Consider the following 21,148-nt stretch of genomic DNA (forward strand, 5'->3'; position numbering starts at 1 on the left):
CTAAATACAATGGAGCACAGGCCAAATAAAGAAAATCTGGAAAGGGTGAAGAAATAAAAAGCTGCAAATAGTTTTCAGTGGAATAAGTTTTTTGAACACTTATTCCACGGCAGTGGAACCGTGTCTAGATAATGGCAACATTGTCAGTAAGTACCACTCGTTCTGCTAACCAAAATAAATGACATGTGATGGAATTCACTTTGGTTTCTCTTTTTCCTCCAATTACAAAGACAGTTTGTAAACTCTGCACAACAACTTAGATGAACCTGGACTGACTTTCAAGAGATCCTTAGGGGTGTACTGCATGTATCCGTATGGAAACCAGGGAGAATTCAGTAGTTCACATGGTGCTCTCATACCAGGACAGCTAAGCTTTATATTGCAGTACCATGCAAAGACTTCAAATCAGGATTGAGCTGCGTGCTGTACAAACATAGAGCAAGAGACAGTCCCTACTCTAAGAGACTAAAATCTAAGAAGTGGTATAAATTCCTAGAGAGATTAACTACCTTGAGAGTTAGGTCCTTGGCTCTCACTATACACCCTTTTTGCTGTTGGAGCCATTCAAAAGGCACTTAGGGTGGATTTAAGTAGCCAGCAGAGGATTCCCTCAGTGCTAGGAAGTCAGTGGATGGTATGAAGCCAGCTTTATGCCTGCCATGCCCTCCACACTCTGTCTTGGAGAACAAGGGACAATGCCAGAACCCACAATGGTATGCTTTAACCACAGCCAACAGAGCAGTCCCTAGGTGACTAAAGTTAGAACAGTTCTTAAGACTACTTTAAGTTACAGCAAGGATCTATGTTGGCCCCCAGTCAGGCTGAGCATGGGGGAAGAGGCAAAAGGCCCATGCTGTGCAATTTGAATGGCGTTTCCCCCTGAATTTGTATTAGTTCTATAGAATAGTGTAAATAGCACACCAGGCACTTTATTGTCTTACCAAATTTGTCTGTAATGTCCCTACACCAAAGATTTTACACTCTAACCAGTTTAAGCCTAAGTAACTTGAGCTCATAACTCAAAATGAACCTCAGCGGCTGTTCTAGCCACAAACCAAAACCAGAAAGAGCCTTGGAACTTCTGCAAATCAAAATATCTGAGTTCTGCACAAACCTAATCTTTATTACTGGTTATTATAGCTGGCTGGAAAATCGGAATTTTTCCCTGTGGACATTTTCATTGGAAAAATCCCCATTCAAACTTTTTCTGTTGTAAAATAGTGGATCCTTGCCCCTCAGGATTTTTTTTTTTTAATTTATGAAGGGTGGACACATATTTTCCCCTCACTTTTACTGTTTTCCAAATGTGGCCAGTTGGATAACAACACTCTGTTTGCCAACTGGAAAGAAGTCAAAGTGTTACTTTTAAATTTATTTTAAAAAAGTTTTTCCCTCCACTTTTCTAGGAGAAACTAAAAAAAAGAGAAGGTGCCATTTTCTCACCATTTCAAAACATATTTCAAGTTACCAAATTATTAAAAACAACATTTTTTCATGAGAATGTCTTTTAGATTTTTTTTATTTGTTTTGTAATCCCATTTTTCGACAAAAAAAGCTTTTTTTGTTAAAAAATGCCTGCTCTATGGTGAGGATGTAAAAGGCTATTTGATTTTAAAGATGCCCCAAAACAGAACCCAAGCTGCCTGACTCCCAGCCCATTGCTCTACCCTGGTCATGCTGCCTCACTATAAAGATGCCATTGTATATTAATTGCTTGAGCCTTCATTACACAGGTACTGCTTTTTATGCTTGCTGAAATCAATGGCAAAATTCTCACTGACCAATGGTTCAGGATCAGGGCTGCACTCCACATTGTAAGTCCGTATATTTGTAGAGTTAACTGCCTCTGGCTGGCCATCATGATCAAGTAGTGTACATGCACCCTGTTACACTGTAGTTACAGAGTGGCAGAGAAACTGTAGATTCAGAGTCACATGGGAGGTGTCTCCCGTCCCTATCCCCTTTGTTGGGAGGTCTGATCTTCCTTTACTTTCTAACCCCTAATTAATGATGAAGAAAAAAGAAATCAAGGTTTGTGGAAGTCACATTTGACAGCTATGCCCATCTCCTTCCTGAACAACTCATCCTCATTTTTTCTAGCCCTTCCCTTCTACTATATACACAAATCCTATAAAAAATTTAAAAGCTCTCCGATACAGCCCTGTAATCCTCTCTCTGTTGGTTGATACAAGGCAATCAGAATTTAACATTCAGAGGCTTATGACCAAATTCTGATCTTGAAAGCATGAATGCTGTTCCAGTTGACTTCAGTGGGAGATTCACAAATGCATCAGAGGGAAGAATATGGCCCTTATCATTTTAAGATTCACAGTAATGTTCATTTTTAGTAATGGCCCCTCTCCATATTCCAAGCACTTTCAATTTTCCAGAAAACTTGAGCAAAAACAGGATTTAAATCACTCAGATGTAACTTTATTTAGCTGTTTTTATCAGAACAAAATAGGATTCAAAATAATTATGAGGTTTCTCACCAAACCAATGAATTCAAGGGAAATACAAGCCACAGAAGCTTACCCTTTTGCACCAGTGCCAATCAACAGCAATTCAGCATTAGCAGGATTAAAGCAGAGATTACTTCCAATCATGCAGAACTGAAGTTTAGTCGAGTAACTCAACAGCAAGTAGACTGTCATTCTAATATTGGACATAACTGACAAATCTTAAATGTCATCCATAGATTAGAAAGAGCATGATATGGGCTTTTCACTAATGACTCTACGCACACGTGTGTGTATTTGTACACACAGTTATGCTATAATGAAGTCTGGGATAGAGCTTCAAGTGACTAAAAAAGAAATTCAAAATCCAACCTTATACCAAAAAACATTTAATTAATGTTCCATAGGGTCAGAACGTGCTCAGTTGTTCAATCTGATCAATACAAAAACAACAAGGAGTCTGATGGCACTTTAAAGACTAACAGATTTATTTGGGCATAAGCTTTCATGGGTAAAAACCTCACTTCTTCGGATGCATAGAGTGAAAGTTACAGATGCAGGCATTATATACTGACACATGGAGAGCAGGGAGTTACTTCGCAAGTGGAGAACCAGTGTTGACAGGGCCAATTCAATCAGGGTGGATGTAGTCCACTCCCAATAATAGATGAGGAGGTGTCAATTCCAGGAGAGGAAAAGCTGCTTCTGTAATGAGCCAGCCACTCCCAGTCACTATTCAAGCCCAGATTAATGGTGTTAAATTTGCAAATGAATTTTAGTTCTGCTGTTTCTCTTTGAAGTCTGTTTCTGAAGTTTTTTTGTTCAATGATAGTGACTTTTAAATCTGTAATAGAATGACCAGGGAGATTGAAGTGTTCACTTACTGGCTTATGTATGTTACCATTCCTGATGTCCGATTTGTGTCCATTTATTCTTTTGCGGAGGGACGGTCCAGTTTGGCCAATGTACATGGCAGATGGGCATTGCTGGCACATGATGGCATATATAACATTAGTGGATGTGCAGGTGAATGAGCCCTTGATGGTGTGGCTGATGTGGTTGGGTCCTCTGATGGTGTCGCCAGAGTAGATATGGGGACAGAGTAGGCAACGAGGTTTGCTACAGGGATTGGTTCCTGGGTTGGTGTTTCTGTGGTGTGGTGTGTAGTTGCTGGTGAGTATTTGCTTCAGGTTGGGGGGTTGTCTGTAAGCGAGGACTGGCCTGCCTCCCAATGTCTGTGAGAGTGAGGGATCATTTTCCAGGATAGGTTGTAGATCGTGAATAATGCGCTGGAGAGGTTTTAGCTGGGGGCTGTATGTGATGGCCAGTGGTGTTCTGTTATTGTCCTTGTTGGGCCTGTCCTGTAGTAGGTGATTTCTGGGTACCCGTCTTGCTCCGTCAATCTGTTTCCTCACTTCCCCAGGTGGGTATTGTAGTTTTACGAATGCTTGATAAAGATCTTGTAGGTGTTTGTCTCTGTCTGAGGGGTTGGAGCAAATGCGGTTGTATCTTAGGGCTTGGCGGTAGACAATGGATCGTGTGATGTGTCTTGGATGGAAGCTGGAGGCATGTAAGTACGTATAGCGGTCAGTAGGTTTCCGGTATAGGGTGGTGTTTATGTGACCATCACTTATTTGCACTGTAGTGTCCAGGAAGTGGATCTCTTGTGTTGACTGGTCCAGGCTGAGGTTGATGGTGGGGTGGAAATTGTTGAAGTCCAGGTGGAATTCTTCAAGGACCTCCTTTCCGTGGGTCCATATGATGAAGATGTCATCAATGTAGCGCAAGTAGAGGAGGGGCACTAGGGGACGAGAGCTGAGGAAGCGTTGTTCTAAGTCAGCCATAAAAATGTTGGCATACTGTGGGGCCATGTGGGTACCCATAGCAGTGCCACTGACTTGAAGGTATAAGTTGTTCCCAAATCTGAAGTGGTTGTGGGTGAGGACAAAGTCACAAAGCTCAGCCACCAGGCGTGCTGTGGCCTCATCAGGGGTACTGTTCCTGACAGCTTGTAGTCCATCCTCATGTGGAATATTGGTGTAAAGTGCTTCTACATCCATGGTGGCCAGGATGGTGTTTTCAGGAAGAACACCAATGCATTGTAGTTTCCTCAGGAAGTCGGTGGTGTCTCGAAGATAGCTGGGAGTGCTGGTAGCGTAGGGTCTGAGGAGAGAGTCCAAATAGCTAGATAATCCTGCTGTAAGAGTGCCAATGCCTGAGATGATGGGGCGTCCAGTGTTTCCGGGTTTATGGATCTTGGGTAGCAGATAGAATACCCCTGGTCGGGGTTCTGGGGGTGTGTCCATGTAGATTTGTTCCCGTACCGTAGCTGGGAATTTCTTGAGCAGATGGTGTAGTTTCTTTTGGTATTCCTCAGTGGGATCAGAGGATAGTGGCCTGTAGAATGTGGTCTTGGAGAGTTGCCTGGCAACTTCCTCTCCAAATGCAAACAGATGGCCATCATACCAAATGGACTGAAGGTAAAAAATCCATTGCAATCAACATACTACACTGACTATGGTGAGAGACTGTGCCACACACTCTCAAAGAAACTGAGGAACCACCTGATCAGCATCCTGTACAGCAGACAGAAGAAGATCAAGAATGAGCTCTCAGAACTGGAGACTCTCATACAATACCAACCTTCCACACAAACTTCCACGTGGCTGGACTTTACAAAAATGAGACAAGCCATTTACAATGCACACTTCACTTCTCTACAGAGGAAAAAGGACAGTAAGCTATCTAAACTCCTACCTGCCACACGGGGCTACAACAGTGGTACCCTCAACTCATCTAACAACATTGTCAATCTTTCCAACCACACACTTAGCCCAGCAGAAGAGTCTGTCCTATCTCAGGGACTCTCTTTCTGTCCCACCATCCCCACGAACACGATACAGTTCTGCGGTGATCTGGAAGCCTATTTTCGTTGTCTCCGACTCAAGGAATATTTTCAATGCACCACTGAACAGTGCACTGACCCACAGGAACCCTCCTACCAACACTACAAGAAGAAGAACTCTGCGTGGACTCCTCCTGACGGTCGAAATGACAGACTGGACCTCTACATAGAGTGCTTCCGCAGACGTGCACAGGCTGAAATTGTGGACAAACAACATCACTTGTCCCATAACCTCAGCCATACAGAACGCAATGCCATCCACAGCCTCAGAAACAACTCTGACATTATCATCAAAGGGGCTGACAAAGGAGGTGCTGTAGTCATAATGAACAGGTTGGATTATGAACAGGAGGCTGCCAGGCAACTCTCCAAGACCACATTCTACAGGCCACTATCCTCTGATCCCACTGAGGAATACCAAAAGAAACTACACCCGCATGGCCCCACAGTATGCCAACATTTTTATGGCTGACTTACAACAACGCTTCCTCAGCTTTCGTCCCCTAGTGCCCCTCCTCTACTTGCGCTACATTGATGACATCTTCATCATATGGACCCACGGAAAGGAGGCCCTTGAAGAATTCCACCTGGACTTCAACAATTTCCACCCCACCATCAACCTCAGCCTGGACCAGTCAACACAAGAGATCCACTTCCTGGACACTACAGTGCAAATAAGTGATGGTCACATAAACACCACCCTATACCGGAAACCTACTGACCGCTATACGTACCTACATGCCTCCAGCTTCCATCCAAGACACATCACGCGATCCATTGTCTACAGCCAAGCCCTAAGATACAACCGCATTTGCTCCAACCCCTCAGACAGAGACAAACACCTACAAGATCTTTATCAAGCATTCGTAAAACTACAATACCCACCTGGGGAAGTGAGGAAACAGATTGACAGAGCAAGACGGGTACCCAGAAATCACCTACTACAGGACAGGCCCAACAAGGACAATAACAGAACACCACTGGCCATCACATACAGCCCCCAGCTAATACCTCTCCAGCGCATTATCCACAATCTACAACCTATCCTGGAAAATGATCCCTCACTCTCACAGACCTTGGGAGGCAGGCCAGTCCTCGCTTACAGACAACCCCCCAACCTGAAGCAAATACTCACCAGCAACTACACACCATACCACAGAAACACCAACCCAGGAACCAATCCCTGTAGCAAACCTCGTAGCCTACTCTGTCCCCATATCTACTCTGGCGACACCATCAGAGGACCCAACCACATCAGCCACACCATCAAGGGCTCATTCACCTGCACATCCACTAATGTTATATATGCCATCATGTGCCAGCAATGCCCCTCTGCCATGTACATTGGCCAAACCGGACAGTCCCTCCGCAAAAGAATAAATGGACACAAATCGGACATCAGGAATGGTAACATACATAAGCCAGTAAGTGAACACTTCAATCTCCCTGGTCATTCTATTACAGATTTAAAAGTCACTATCATTGAACAAAAAAACTTCAGAAACAGACTTCAAAGAGAAACAGCAGAACTAAAATTCATTTGCAAATTCAACACCATTAATCTGGGCTTGAATAGGGACTGGGAGTGGCTGGCTCATTACAGAAGCAGCTTTTCCTCTCCTGGAATTGACACCTCCTCATCTATTATTGGGAGTGGACTACATCCACCCTGATTGAATTGGCCCTGTCAACACTGGTTCTCCACTTGCGAAGTAACTCCCTGCTCTCCATGTGTCCGTATATAATGCCTGCATCTGTAACTTTTACTCTATGCATCCGAAGAAGTGAGGTTTTTACCCACGAACGCTTATGCCCAAATAAATCTGTTAGTTTTTAAGGTGCCACCAGACTCCTTGTTGTTTTTGTAGATACAGACTAACACGGCTACCCCCTGAATCTGATCAATATAACCTTCATATCTTCAGAGATAATACAGAACCTAACAGATGCCCATATTCTACAGTCTCAGGCAAGATTATCCAAATGCAGCAGAAAGAAAACCAACATATCCTATTTCTGTAAACAGTACAGTTCCACTAGATGGAGTCCCCACCTGGTGTCCACTCTTCCTCCCAATACCTAATGTCATAGCAGCTATGGACTAGCAGTGTAGACACTTGGAAGAGCTGGGATTGAAGATTTCCCCCCATCATCAGCCACATGACCTCTTTGTTCAGAACAAAGCTTTTTTATGCACTGCTGTATTTAGTTCTAAATCCCTGTTACCTGATTTAAAATCAATATTGGCCAAGATTCCTTGATTAGGCTTAGGAGTACTCAGCACAGGAACACGTGGTTGGGGCAAAAGTTGTTCTAAGCTCCCTAGACCAGGTTACTGCTGAACACCAACCTGGCCCCCAACCTAAAAACTGAGGAGTCTGAAGGCTGCTCACCATTTTTTTTTTAAACATGTCCAGCTTCCTCGAGATGCTGTTCTGGCAGCCAGTATTCAACAGGATGCAATAATATCCTAGCCACACCCCATTTTCTCCATCCACACCCCTTCTCTGCAGGTTGAGTGGAGGATTGTATAGAGTGGTCACTGCTCCTGAAGCATTTCCTTGAAAAGTTGTATCATCCACTGCCTAGAGCCATGGATTTATGGCTGCTTTATGCTGATGGACCAGTGACAAAATGCTGCAGCATAGCCATTAATCTAGTTCATTTACACTTGTCAATAACAGATAAAATTCAGGAGTGTCTGAAAGAGATTTGCTTCCAAATTTTCATGTCGTTAGTATCCTGACAAAGGCAGTGGGGACCAAGGGTCAAAGCAGGAACAAACCTGAGGCCGAGAATAGCTGAGAAGTTTGTAGTCAAGTTTCATGCTGGGGCTGATACCAAGGATCAGGGTCTGAGTTGGGCTTCAGAGTCTGGGTTAGGAGGTAGGCCAAGGTCAAAGACAGCAGTTCAAGACCAGAAAGCAAGAATGGTCATAGCAACTACAGGAGATCCACTGTTACCTAGACACTTCCTAGAATTCCCCTTGAGTTTATAAAGGACAGGGAGCCAATCAGGAGCCATGAGACTGCTGCCTGTTGGAACCCTTGAGGTAGGATTTCCCATAGTCTGGGTCCACAGCAAGTCATTGGCAGTGGAGTGGAAAGTGGTTATACGTGCTGCATGAATACCAGTGTGGTGGTGGTTGTTTTACAGGCCTGGTTCAAGACCTGCTTGGCCTTACATATGTATTTTATAAATACTAAATGAGAAGCTGGAAGATAATTGGTCAAAGCGCATCTAGATAATGAAGATTTCTTTAGTAGAGATACAATTAATGTTTTAGAGGAAGAGATACCTATAGTATTTCTTGAAGAATAGAACAGAGATTCATTGAACTCCCATCTTATTACTGAGGAAATGTATACCATCTTTTCTTCTTTTGATATGCTAAGTGGCTACTGATGAATGATATAAAACTACTGGCTCCCAAATCCATTGTATACTTAGTTTTTTCTTAGATAATCTATAATTACTGTATAACATTTTGTAGTAACATGTAAATATCAAGACTTACCATCCTAAGTCAAGAAGATCATCACTCTCATTCACAATGTAGTAGTTAGTAATTAATCACGCATTGCTATACTCATACAGTAAGTGGAGTTAATGAGAGAAACCTATTGCTTCATGAAATTTCATGCATGGGTCATTAATGTTCATAGTTAAACTGTCCTTGTATGTGAATTAATATTGTTCCTTAGGGTTATGCAAAAGAATAATTCATAAATAAGCCAGCAAAGAGGAAGAGAGCATAAATAAATCATAATAATTAAATGGATATTGGATTACTCTAGTAAATGAATCTGGCTAGCTGAGGTATTTATGTTTCAGGGCAGTTCAGATGCCATGCATGCTGCACACACACATGTCATTTTTGGTGGGTATAGTAGCTATTTTATTTCCTCTCATACCTAATGATTCTATTAATGGGGAACATGATGTTGCATGATGAGCCCCATCCCCACTGTGTGCACACATCCAGGTTTTTCATTGGGTAAAACACCTCTCAACTCTCATTGTTATGGAATAGGGGGAGGAGAGCAGGGTCCAGGGATGGAGTCAGCACACAGGAGCAAAGCACTTTCCCAGCCGATCAGCTTGGCCAACATATCAGCAGCAGGGATATGAGAGAGACCTTGGCAGGGTTCTCCACCCTTTTAGAGTTAATGGTGGTGGGGAAGACATCCCCTCTGGGGACAAGCCTTTCTCTAGAGGTACCAGGCCTCAAGCATCTGCCACCTCATCCAATCATAGGGGCTGGGAGAAGAGAGGAAGAGCAAAGGCCTCCCTGGTTGAATATCCAGGCAAGTGGAAGAGCAGCAGGGCAGAACGCAAGAATCTGTGAACCCAAGTGATGTCAGCACACTGTTCCATTTAGACTGAGCCTTCTGAGAGCCAATGGACTCCAATTTCCTCTCCATTGCAGACACACTGCTGCCAGCCTTAGTTTCCCTGCCATCCTCACTCTGCATCTTCAACCATCTCGCCTTCACCCACTCCTCCTCAGCATCACATGTCTCCTTCCTCCCTGCTACTCCCTTGGCCCTATTAATTCCTTTTACCTGCCACTCCTCATCATCTTCTCCTCTGCCACATAATGAAAGAGACAAGAACTAACAATCATATACCAATCCTGACCTTGATCATTTACTAATGTTACATAGACTTCCTTCACTATTGTCTTTTAAATTTCAAGCTCTTCTGGGCAGGGATCATGTGTTCAATTTGTACGATGCTTCGGAGTTGTTTAATCTTCAAACAAGACAGTGTCTGTAGAAAATTAATAATAAATCACTGTCTTCCTAGGCTTGATAAAACATCTTTCCTGGCTGGTTTATGCCATGTCTACACTCGGCAAAACTTCTGTCACTCAGGGGTGTGAAAAAACACCCCCTGAGCGACATATGTTCTGCCGGCATAAATGCTCGTGTGCAGAGCGCTATGTTGGTGGAAGATGCTCTCCTGCCGACATAGCTACTGCCACTTGTTGAGCTGGTTTTATGTTGGTGGGAGAGCTCTCTCCCATTGGCATAACATGGCCACATGAGTGCTCTAACAGTGGGATAGCTGTATCGGTACAGCTGTGCCACTGTAAGCTTATAAGTGCACACATGGCCTTAGTAAAGTGCCTCCATTGATGGGGGACCACTATTTAGTTGATGAGGTGTATCTGAGGGCACAGCTTGACCTTTAAAGTTTTCAGCAACAATAATATGTTTCCCGACGATTTAATAACTAACTAGATAATTATGACATTTCAGTTAAATTAGCATTGAAAAATGCTAATTTAAAATAATAGTTATTGGGGGGGGACATAATTTGAGTGAGAATATTTTCTTGAACAACTCAGAGCAGAGGGAAAATAATCTAATATATTATTCCCTATTAGATGCTATTATAACACAGTAAGACAGCTGATAAGGCACTTACAAGTCAAATTGCTTAACTGATTTGCTATGGTTTGTGAATGAAACATTTCTGTACTTGTAAATAATCTATGCAGGTTTGTAAAATAAATATTTGTCCAATATTTGTTTCAATTCAATGTACTGTGATAGTGTAAATAAGAGCCACATTCTACCACAGTGTATGCATGAATGAGGTAAAGATAAGAGTGTCTTGAAAAGGTGCAAGATGGGGATGAAGAGATGGCAGAGAGGTTGGTTAGCAACTCTAAATTTCAGAGAGATATAATTAGATTTAAATCATTACCTTTAGATTCCAGCAATAAATCATTTTCAAATAAATCACTACGTTTTTTGTATTTTGGGGATTTATCCACAAGCAACAATCAGTAGAGACTAAGTTGCAATAAAACTAAAGTAATGTAAGGGGAAAAAATAAAAGAGGCAGATTGTGAACAAGCCTATTGCAACAACACATGCAACGGAGGGGTAAAACCACTCCCCCAGACCGAATGACCATTGGCCATATTTGCATTCCCTGTATCTCAGATGGAATTTGAGGAGAAGGGAGGGACCGTGGACTCAGTATTCCCCACCAAGGGGAATGGGAAACACAGAGGAAATGGGTAGCTCCATGCTTTGCCACGCTGGGGGGAGAGTAGTCTGTCCCTGATAAACAGGTGACAAATTACTTCTTCCCTTTCCACATAATTCCTCCTGAGGGCTCATGCTGAGATGGTTTGGCAAGGTACCACTGCTTATCCAGTGTACTGAACAAAGGCTCAGCCTCGTTTAAAGTCTTCAACTAAATGCTGTTTGTCATGTTGCATTGCTACAGGATGAAGTTTTTAGATTTATAATTAAATGGTTCTAACAAGAAGATGAATTTACCTGTCCCTATCCAAGCCACTGCAGAAGTCAGTGGCAGTCAAGTGCTGTGTTATAACTGGGAAAAGAAAAGATTTCTTTGGAGTACATATGTCCATCACGCCTCAATAGATAGATTCAAGTTTCATTAAATCAACCTTCTTCCTATAGTCTAACCCCATCTGGGAATATGTGCAGATTGTGTACTACTCTCCTTTCTCTTTCTCTATTTCCCATATATAGTTAAGCTTGGAAAGATTAGATTGGTAAATGTCAATTTCACCACACACTAGGGTGACCATACAGCAAATGTGAAAAATTGGGACGGGGTGGGGGGTAATAGGTGCCTATATAAGAAAAAGCCCCAAATATCAGGACTGTCCCTATAAAATCAGGACATCTGGTCACCCTACCACACACCCACAAACCAATGAAAAAATATTTGTGTTGATACCTGAAATTTACAGATAGGCAAAGTAAGAAAAATGCTGCTAGAGAATTTAGAGTCAAAATTAGTGTTATTGATTTAGGCTTGTTAAAAATGAACTAGTGAATGAATTAGTAAAAGCAGTTGTTGATTTAAAGATACTTACTTTGTATATTTTGATATGTGATGTTGACTATTTGTGTTTTAACAGTTTATAAAGCTTTAACTTTTTGAATTTCAACATGTCATTAAATACTTGTCTGACCTCCCCTTAGTTTCCCCAATTGTGAACTTTTAAATTGATAAAAATCTAAAATAATGCTTACGTAGATATTATCCATTGAAATTATAAAAAATTAAAGTTTTAATTCTGCCAAGCCTATATATAGTGGAAGGAGAAACAAAATCCTTTCCCACCTTTATTATGGATTCTCACTCTAGATTGGTGATTGGTACTGGAGAAAATACGAATATAATAAATATTGCATTTGGAACATCACAATCTAAAAATCTCTGTTTATGTTAATGATATTCTCTTGTATAAACTTGATTTTGAACTTTCAACTCTCCACTCTCTCTTACTGATGGATGAAGTTTTAGAATAACAACTCAAGGCAAACAATGAACTGATAGAAAACTGAAATTAGACCCCTTTAACAAATGCTATGTACAATACAAGGCAGAGAGTCAGATCTTTAGTGGATGTATAAATGACATCGCTTTAATGGAGCTGTGCTGATTTACACCCACTGAGTTTCTGGCACAGTTATGTTTCTCCTGTCAAGTACCTTTATATGGAAGCAAGGCTGAGCAGAAACAGCCTATCTTTATGGGTTGTCCTGCAAAATGCCTCAGTATACTGATTTTCAGTCTCTTGCACTATAAGTGGAGATTAAACGACTATTGCTCACCAAATTGATTTAACATGGTGCCAACTGCTATACCTCTGAAATGCTTTATACATTTACTTAAGGTATTGCCCAGTATTCTTTCAGAAGAGACAAACCAGCTATCTTTGGCCTTATGAAATTTTTCATGGAAATATCACTAGGGAAATAAATCTCCTAAACCTTTACCATTACTATCTTTCATTGTGTGCCAAGTTTTACTACGTCCAGATCAGGGTTGCTAACCATAACTCTCACCTGCCTACGGGAGCGGGCTGAAACACAAGGCCTTCTGGGTCACAAAAAGTTTCAAGTTCTCTAAATTTTGTTTTGGTCTGATTTGGCATGAAATCAATTTTATAATTTTTTTTCTCATTAATTGGAAATCCCAGGAGAAAAAAAGTGTTCTGGAAACACCAACAAATGGAGCTCCCTGGGACCAGCAGCTGATGACTGAAATTGACATTAGAGAGACAAGGTAATGTCTTTCATTAGACCAACTTCTGTTGGTGAGAGAGACAAGCTTTCGAGCTACACAAAGCTCTCCTTCAAGTCTGGGAAAGATACTTTGAGTGTCATAGCTAAATGCAAGGTGGAAAAAATTGTTTAGCATAGGCAATGGCTTTGGAACAATTTGTATAGTGGGGGAGCTGAAAGCCATTGAACCAAACTGTAAACCCTGTATATCATGGAAACCACTTCAAGCCAGGGGGTTCTGCCAAATCCCCAGCATCCCTAGTTCCCTGAGCATAGGTAGTTAGAATATGTCCTAAGGGACCACTCAAGGTGGAGTGACCCATCACCGCTATAACATTGCATACAAGAAACTGACATTGTCAGTTTTGCCACTGCATTAGCTGCCTCAGAGCCACCAACTCCCACCAAGAGAGCTGGCACAGAACCAGGTAGATTTTCACTAGAAACCTGCCTGGAAGACAGGGTTTGGTCAGGACCCTGGTCTGTGATTTGACAAATGCCTGGAATGGTAACATACAAAAGCCAGTAAGTGAACACTTCAATCTCCCTGGTCATTCTATTACAGATTTAAAAGTCACTATCATTGAACAAAAAAACTTCAGAAACAGACTTCAAAGAGAAACAGCAGAACTAAAATTCATTTGCAAATTCAACACCATTAATCTGGGCTTGAATAGGGACTGGGAGTGGCTGGCTCATTACAGAAGCAGCTTTTCCTCTCCTGGAATTGACACCTCCTCATCTATTATTGGGAGTGGACTACATCCACCCTGATTGAATTGGCCCTGTCAACACTGGTTCTCCACTTGCGAAGTAACTCCCTGCTCTCCATGTGTCAGTATATAATGCCTGCATCTGTAACTTTCACTCTATGCATCTGAAGAAGTGAGGTTTTTACCCACGAAAGCTTATGCCCAAATAAATCTGTTAGTCTTTATGGTGCCACCGGACTCCTCGTTGTTTTTGACTAGCTTTTGCAAGACATTTCAAGTTTGATGAACTGGCATTTTCCAATGAAACTGTTCAGTCAGAAAATTTCTGACTAGCCCTACTGGCTGCTACATACTTCGAAGATTCACTTTTCAATAATTTGGTCAGAAAAGCTTTCATGCTAGCATCCATAGAAATGGGTCCTCAGAGGATTCAGGATTGCACCAGTTTGATATTACCCACATGTTCAAACTGGCAGGACAAAAGATCACTAAGAGAAAATGACAACATCAGGCTCCTGTCATCAAGAAAAACGAGGACAGTATCAATTATGGCATTCTTTAAAACTCCACTGAAATCAACTGAGTTACACTGGTGTCAATGAGATCAGAGTAATGGTTTTCTAATGTTCTGTCTTCAGATGGTTTATCATATCTGAGGTTTTCTGCTTGGGGAGCCCGAAACACAAAATAGGCATATGGAGTGGTTTTAAAGCTAAATGGATTAATTTCAAATGCAAATCTTCCTTAAGATGCTTAACTGAAAAAGCCTCTATACCTGTACCTTTTGGATGATTCTGTTTTGATGTCTGTCTCATTGGGTATTTCAAGGATGTAGTAACTTAAAGAACTGCATTTACACAATTCAGCCTACAATACTGTAACTTTGTTTTATAACCACTTGTTAAATGTTGGCTGCATATCCTATAGGCACTTTCTGGCCCAATTTTCATGTGAATTACCATGACATAAAAACATTTTTGGAAGAGAGAAGTCCAGCACTGAATGTACTTTGAATCCTTTTTTCCTCCTCTTATGGCACATTAGAAAATACTTGAACATGTTTTAATTCTCATTAGCTTATTCAAAACCTAAAATAAAGCCTTCTAATTACACCAACAATTACAGCAAATTTGCATGATTACAAGAATGACCTGCTAAGCCTTGTAACTGAAATAGTGTCAGACTGCAGGACAGCTTTGAAAAACAACATTCTAGTCTTGTTCTTACTAAAGAACGAGTGTGGTTGCAGGGGAGGGCAAGTCTGATACTGTCAGCGGTGTAGCGGGAGGTATGGAAATAGAAGAATGCACTGTAGAATCAGCATTTAAAAGAGACACAGCATGAATCAGAATCTTACACATCTCCTCGGAGACCGGTTTTGTGGATTTTTGACAATGTGCAGTGCTACAGCTGTGCTTTACTATGGGTGAATTATACATCATGCGGCAGGGAGGTGTAAAGAGGAGGAGCAGGTTTCACAGCACTCCACCTGATTAAGCCCCTTACTGAGTGCCCTTTAGCTCTTCTGAGAAAGTTATGCTTTGTTCCCTCATTTTATACCATAAATTAGTTCCAGTTACTAGTACTTCCTGTGCATAATCATAAGGAAGGGGATGCAGGCCAGCTCCCCATTACACAGAGACTGAGCAATGCTAGAATGCTAAAGCTGCCATGTATGGTATAATTTTTCACCCTGCCAGGAGTCTACAATTCACACTGACAAAGGCATGAAATCTTTCTGAAACTAACTAGAAACCTATCTTTATCTGACATTTGTCCAAAGAACATCAGAAAGTACTGGTGCTGTAACACACCTAGACTGACAGGCAGCGGATCTCACTCATGCCCGTTTCTTTTTTTATTTCTTGACCATGCGTTAATAGTAAGAAAGGGTATAAAAGTTATTACAGTGTAAATACAGAAGACTGCCTGTGGTTTAATTCTCAAGATGTGCCTGTGCTAACACTGATAAAAGCCTAAATTCTTTTATATGACCCATTGCTACTGCTCAGGGTTGCAGATTGCCTTGCATGAAAAAAGTTACATGTTTGAGCACTGTTAGAAATACGGAGTGGGCCAAATGAAGTCCTGGTGTAATTCTGCGGAAGCCCACAATGAAGTGACCCCCCCACCACCACCTCCAAGGAAGAATTTGGCTTAATGAGTTTTTGTGCCCTTACTCTTGTAAGCCCTGTGCTTAAGGAAACTGCAGAATATTATTGTTTTATCGCTAATAATGTCAGGGTTAGTGGTTTTCCTTGAATGAGAAAGCCACAGTTCTGCAAGGAGCTCTATACCCATAGAGACCACCACTGAAGTAAACATGGATCTGCCCAGACTTTAACCAGGGATGGATTAAGCTATAGAAGCTATAAACTCATGCTGGGATCCACAGTCGCCAGTCATCCGATTACATCAGAATCTCTGCTTTAAATTAAACAAAAAAGTTTCTAGCCTTCATTGTGGCAAAGAAAAACATGCTCAGAGCAGTGACCTCTGCCAGTGTCTGGGTGGGATTGGGGTACAGTGGCAGGGCCATGAGGGTGGCGGGGTGGGGTTTCCAGGGATCTCAAGGAGGCCCTATGCTATGATGTGCCTCAGATTGTGTTTCCACTAAACTCAGGGATGGATTAAACCAATCAGACCCTTAGTTTCCAATTTCATTATTTTCAGAATTTTGTGGCTGTACTTGTGAATTACAGGTATTGGTGACACGCAGCCTTGCCATTTACAACACCATCGTAAGGGGATTGTCCTCATCTCCATTATCACCCCCCTACAATAACAATAAATTCCCCTAGTGCAGAGGCTTATACCATTGGTTGATCTTTATTTCTAAACAAGAGTGTTAGTGGAAAATTCACATTCGGAAATTATCCAGTTTCTTAAGTAAAAACCAAAATCTTTCCATGAAAAATTGTGGAAAGAAAGAGGTTTATCAACATTTCTCCTGGAAAATACTTACCATTTCCCAACAGCTACACAAAATAGCAGTAACTTAGATTTCAATCTAAAACAAAACTCTGCACCAAGGAGTGCCCATCTAAATGCTTTCTAGGTTTTAACAGCACGTGAGATCTTGGAATGCTCTCAATTTTACTCTATTTAATAATAGAAATAATTCTGCTATGTGTCACTTGTAACCTTTTTTCAGGTAAGGGACATCATTTGTATGAAAGCAGGGTCTGTGCTTCTTAGAGCTCAGCTGCTCCTGCAGTGTGTACTCCATCTGGGAGCAGAGCCTGCCTTTTGTGTGCATTATATGGTGTTCAGTGCTCACTTAGTGCTTTAGCTGCTTGCAAAAGATCTGCTTTATTCTGTGTCTGGTTCCACCTGGCTACGCAGAACAAGAGCTTCACAGTGCCCCCCTACGCCCCCCCGACCCTCCCAGACTCTCTCTCTGGGAAGCTTGGCCCTTGAAGTCACAGTCCCCAATTCTACACACTAGAGCCAGTTGAAAGAACCCCAATGGAAGAGTTTTCCACTGGAAAATACTGATTTCACAAAAATCAAAATGTTCTGCCTGGCTGGTTTTCTGCCAGCCTTCTGGGCTCCCTGTCAGAGGAGCTGCCCTGGAATTTTTTGAAAAATAATTCCATTTTGGTTCTTCTATAGTTTACTACAAATTGTGACCCATATTTCTATTTGTTAGATCATTTCTTCATACAGCAACCAATCATATTACAAGTAGAGGGATTATGACTTCCAGAGGGGAAACAGTAGCAGGAAAAGAATCATTTAAAACAGAGATTCCTTTTCATATGAGCATTCGAAAAAAAAGGAAGAAGAAAAAAAAGAAAAAAAGCAAGACGCAAATATATACTGCTCCTGATGAAGTTAATGGCAAGACTTTTATTGATTTCCATGATGCAGAATGAGATCCTTTAACAAACCTTTAACCCTCCAAACAGTATTATAGAAAACCAACTTTTCCATGAATTGTCAGTAAGTTTTACGGATCATGTTTGATACAGAAGCTCTGAGAATATTACTATTATTACCAAGTTCAGAATATCCAAATTATGCAAATAATGTTACCCGTTCAAATAGATTTCTCTTCTCATTGACGAAAATAGTATTGCCAGTAAAAAGTCTTTTTTTAAAAAGTCAGAAAATTGCTTTTTTTCCCCAAACAAAAAAGATGGAGGATTAACATTTGGAAATTGTCCAGTTTTTTACGTAAAAACCAAAATCTTTCCATTAAAAGTTGAGGAAAGAGTTTTTCAAAATTTCTCATGGAAAATACTTATCATTTCCAACCAGCTACACAAAATAGTAGTACCTTGGATTTCAGTCTAAAACAAACTCCACATAAACAAGTGCCCAGCTAAAGCTCTGGACAGGAGGGCACTGACAGACTGATTTTCTTCTACAGAATTTTAATTACACTGACATTGAGCTGGCCCTGTACAGAGAGGAGTAAATTTCATCCACAATGAGTAAACAATTTGAAGTGCCCCGCAACATTAAAAACAAAATAAAAAATTGACAGAGCAAGAGAGACTAAAAGTGTTATCTAATTCCATGAAATGTACAAGTTTTACAGTTTTTAATTTTAGTTATATGTAGTGTTTCATTAACAAAAATGAACATTTAGCAGTCAAACTTGTATTGGCCAAATTCCCAGCATGAAAGTCTTGCATATAATATTGCAAAGGTTTCTGGAAAAATTGGAGCAGTAAATAGCTAAGGAGAAGATAGATCTGTCCATTGTAGTACTGTAATTTCAGTACAAATTAAAAGAAGGATCCTAATCCTACTTTCCTGTTTAAAAGCTGCTTTGGGTATGTCTACACTGGAGCTGGCGGTGTGCTTTGCAACTCACACAGATGTACCTGGGCTAGCTTTAATCTATCGAGCTTTCTGAAAATAACAGCCAGGATGTAGCAGCCTAGGCTACACAAGGCTGACTGACTGTCTTGGGTACGTACTCACTTGGGCAACCCGCACTGCAGCTTGTCCCATTATGTCCTCACTACTATTTTTTGCAAGCTAGCTGGATTAAAGCTAGTGCAGATACACCTAGAAGAGGGGCAAATTACACTCCTGGCTGCAGCATAGCGGCCCCCTCAGATGTTAGCTTCCATGATTAATCTTTTTAATAGCTCATCGATTCAAATAGCAAAAGTTAGAAATAAATACACAATGAAAAATAATGTTTTTAATAAGCAGACTACAAAAGGCGACATTTTAAGTAAATCACTCACAAATCAACACAAAAAACCCTATGTTTAACAGGGAATGCATGTTTTCAGAAAGGTTGTGTTTGGTTTCTCTATAACCTGATGGGTGCATCTTAAGGAGGTCTGACAATTTGGGTCCATTGGCTGCTTGCCCAAAGGTTATCCTGCTTCTTTTTTGTAAAAATATTAGAACAATATCCCTTGGGATATTTAGATTGACCCTTTGTTTCAGATGGGGAGAACAAAACAAAAGAAAAACCAAACAAGAATAACCACCCACCAAGTATTTCTATCTCTGTTCTCTGCCAGTCACAGAATATAAACAGGGCATAAGTTAAATCTGAATGAGCATTTCCCTTATTTGTTTTGCTAAATTTAAGCAAACAGAGGAGCCATCCTCTACCAAGTACACTTTGTCCAGGACAGCGCTCCCTAGTAGTGTCTAGCCAACTAGTTCCAAACTACAAAATTAATTTTCTATTTTAAGAAAACATTTATCATTAGAACCACTGCTATTTATTTTAATAGTGTCACATTGGCTAAATATCTGATAGTACAAATAAGCAGAATAGAATCCCAGCCCCACCGCTCCTTCATGTGAAAGGAGGAGCACCTGCAGCTACATCCCTGTATGGGGTGCCGCACTCTTCCCCTTGCATGCCAATACTGCTGCATGTGCAGATGCAGAGCCATGGCCTGCATCTTCTTTCATTCCTTTCAACACCCTTTGGGGCAGTGTGCCTCAAGTGGGAGTATGATGGGAGCAGAGTCTACTTAGTTCTATTAGCTCTTACCAGGCCACTGAGCACAGCTTGTAAAAAAATGCGATGGAACAAATTTCTGTCAAAAAATGCAGTTTTGTCAAAATAAAAACATTTCTTGGGAAGTGCCGATTTTGACGAAATTTGATGGGAAAAGTCAGAAGGATTTGTTTGAACTTTCTCATTTTGAGTCATTTATTTTTGACTTTATATTGTATTGCATTTACTAGTCTAATACTTTATATAAAAAGTTTCAACAGTATTGAAACAAAACATTTATTTTGGTCCCAATGGAAATTATTCAGAATTTGTTCTGCAGGAAATTTAGTTCTAATTATGTTGGAATTTCCTGTGGAATGGAAATTCCCTCTCCCCTCCCACCTCTGTGCTCATGATGTACCACTGAGGTTGGAGGAGAGGGTCCTTGTGCCCACTGTGTGCCTGACCTTAAACAGCTGCAAACTGACCCCTTTGACACAAAACAATAGAGTGGGGATGAATGAGAATAGCCAGTGGCGACAATAACAAGATTATGCCGTTACTCAAAGGCATATGCCAACACAGTCAGCTATATTAAATGGTATAAGTGTTCAAGAAAGATGTCAAATTCTATAAACAATTCCGAGATGTTTAAATTGAATGTTAAAGAAACCAAGTGCTAGGAAGTGCCAGAATTAAAGCTGTCTGTTAAACGTTAATTCTGCCTGTGTCTGTAGAGACAAGGTGGATTAGTGTGATGCTCTGTACCTCGGGGGAACACCCAGCACCCCCATGTTCATCCTTGTAAAATGATTGTGTGGTATCCAGTGCAAATTTTGTCATGTCGGGTATCTTCGGAAGGCTCATGATGCACTGAGCATTGTTGTTACAGTAATGTTATAGGTTATAATTTCATGTATGTAGTTATGAGGCTGAAAATGTATCCTCATGGCTTAAAAAAAGCCCAGGCAAAAACTCTCCAAGAGCAGAGAGGCAATTCACACCTCATCAGGGCAGGTAAAGGACAAACCCAGCCCAGCCTCACAGGAACAAAGGATGCTGGCCTAGGCAGCAACAAAAGG

This window comes from Emys orbicularis, chromosome 1 (genome assembly GCF_028017835.1).
Source record: "Emys orbicularis isolate rEmyOrb1 chromosome 1, rEmyOrb1.hap1, whole genome shotgun sequence".
In the NCBI taxonomy this organism is placed as follows: Eukaryota; Metazoa; Chordata; order Testudines; family Emydidae; genus Emys; species Emys orbicularis.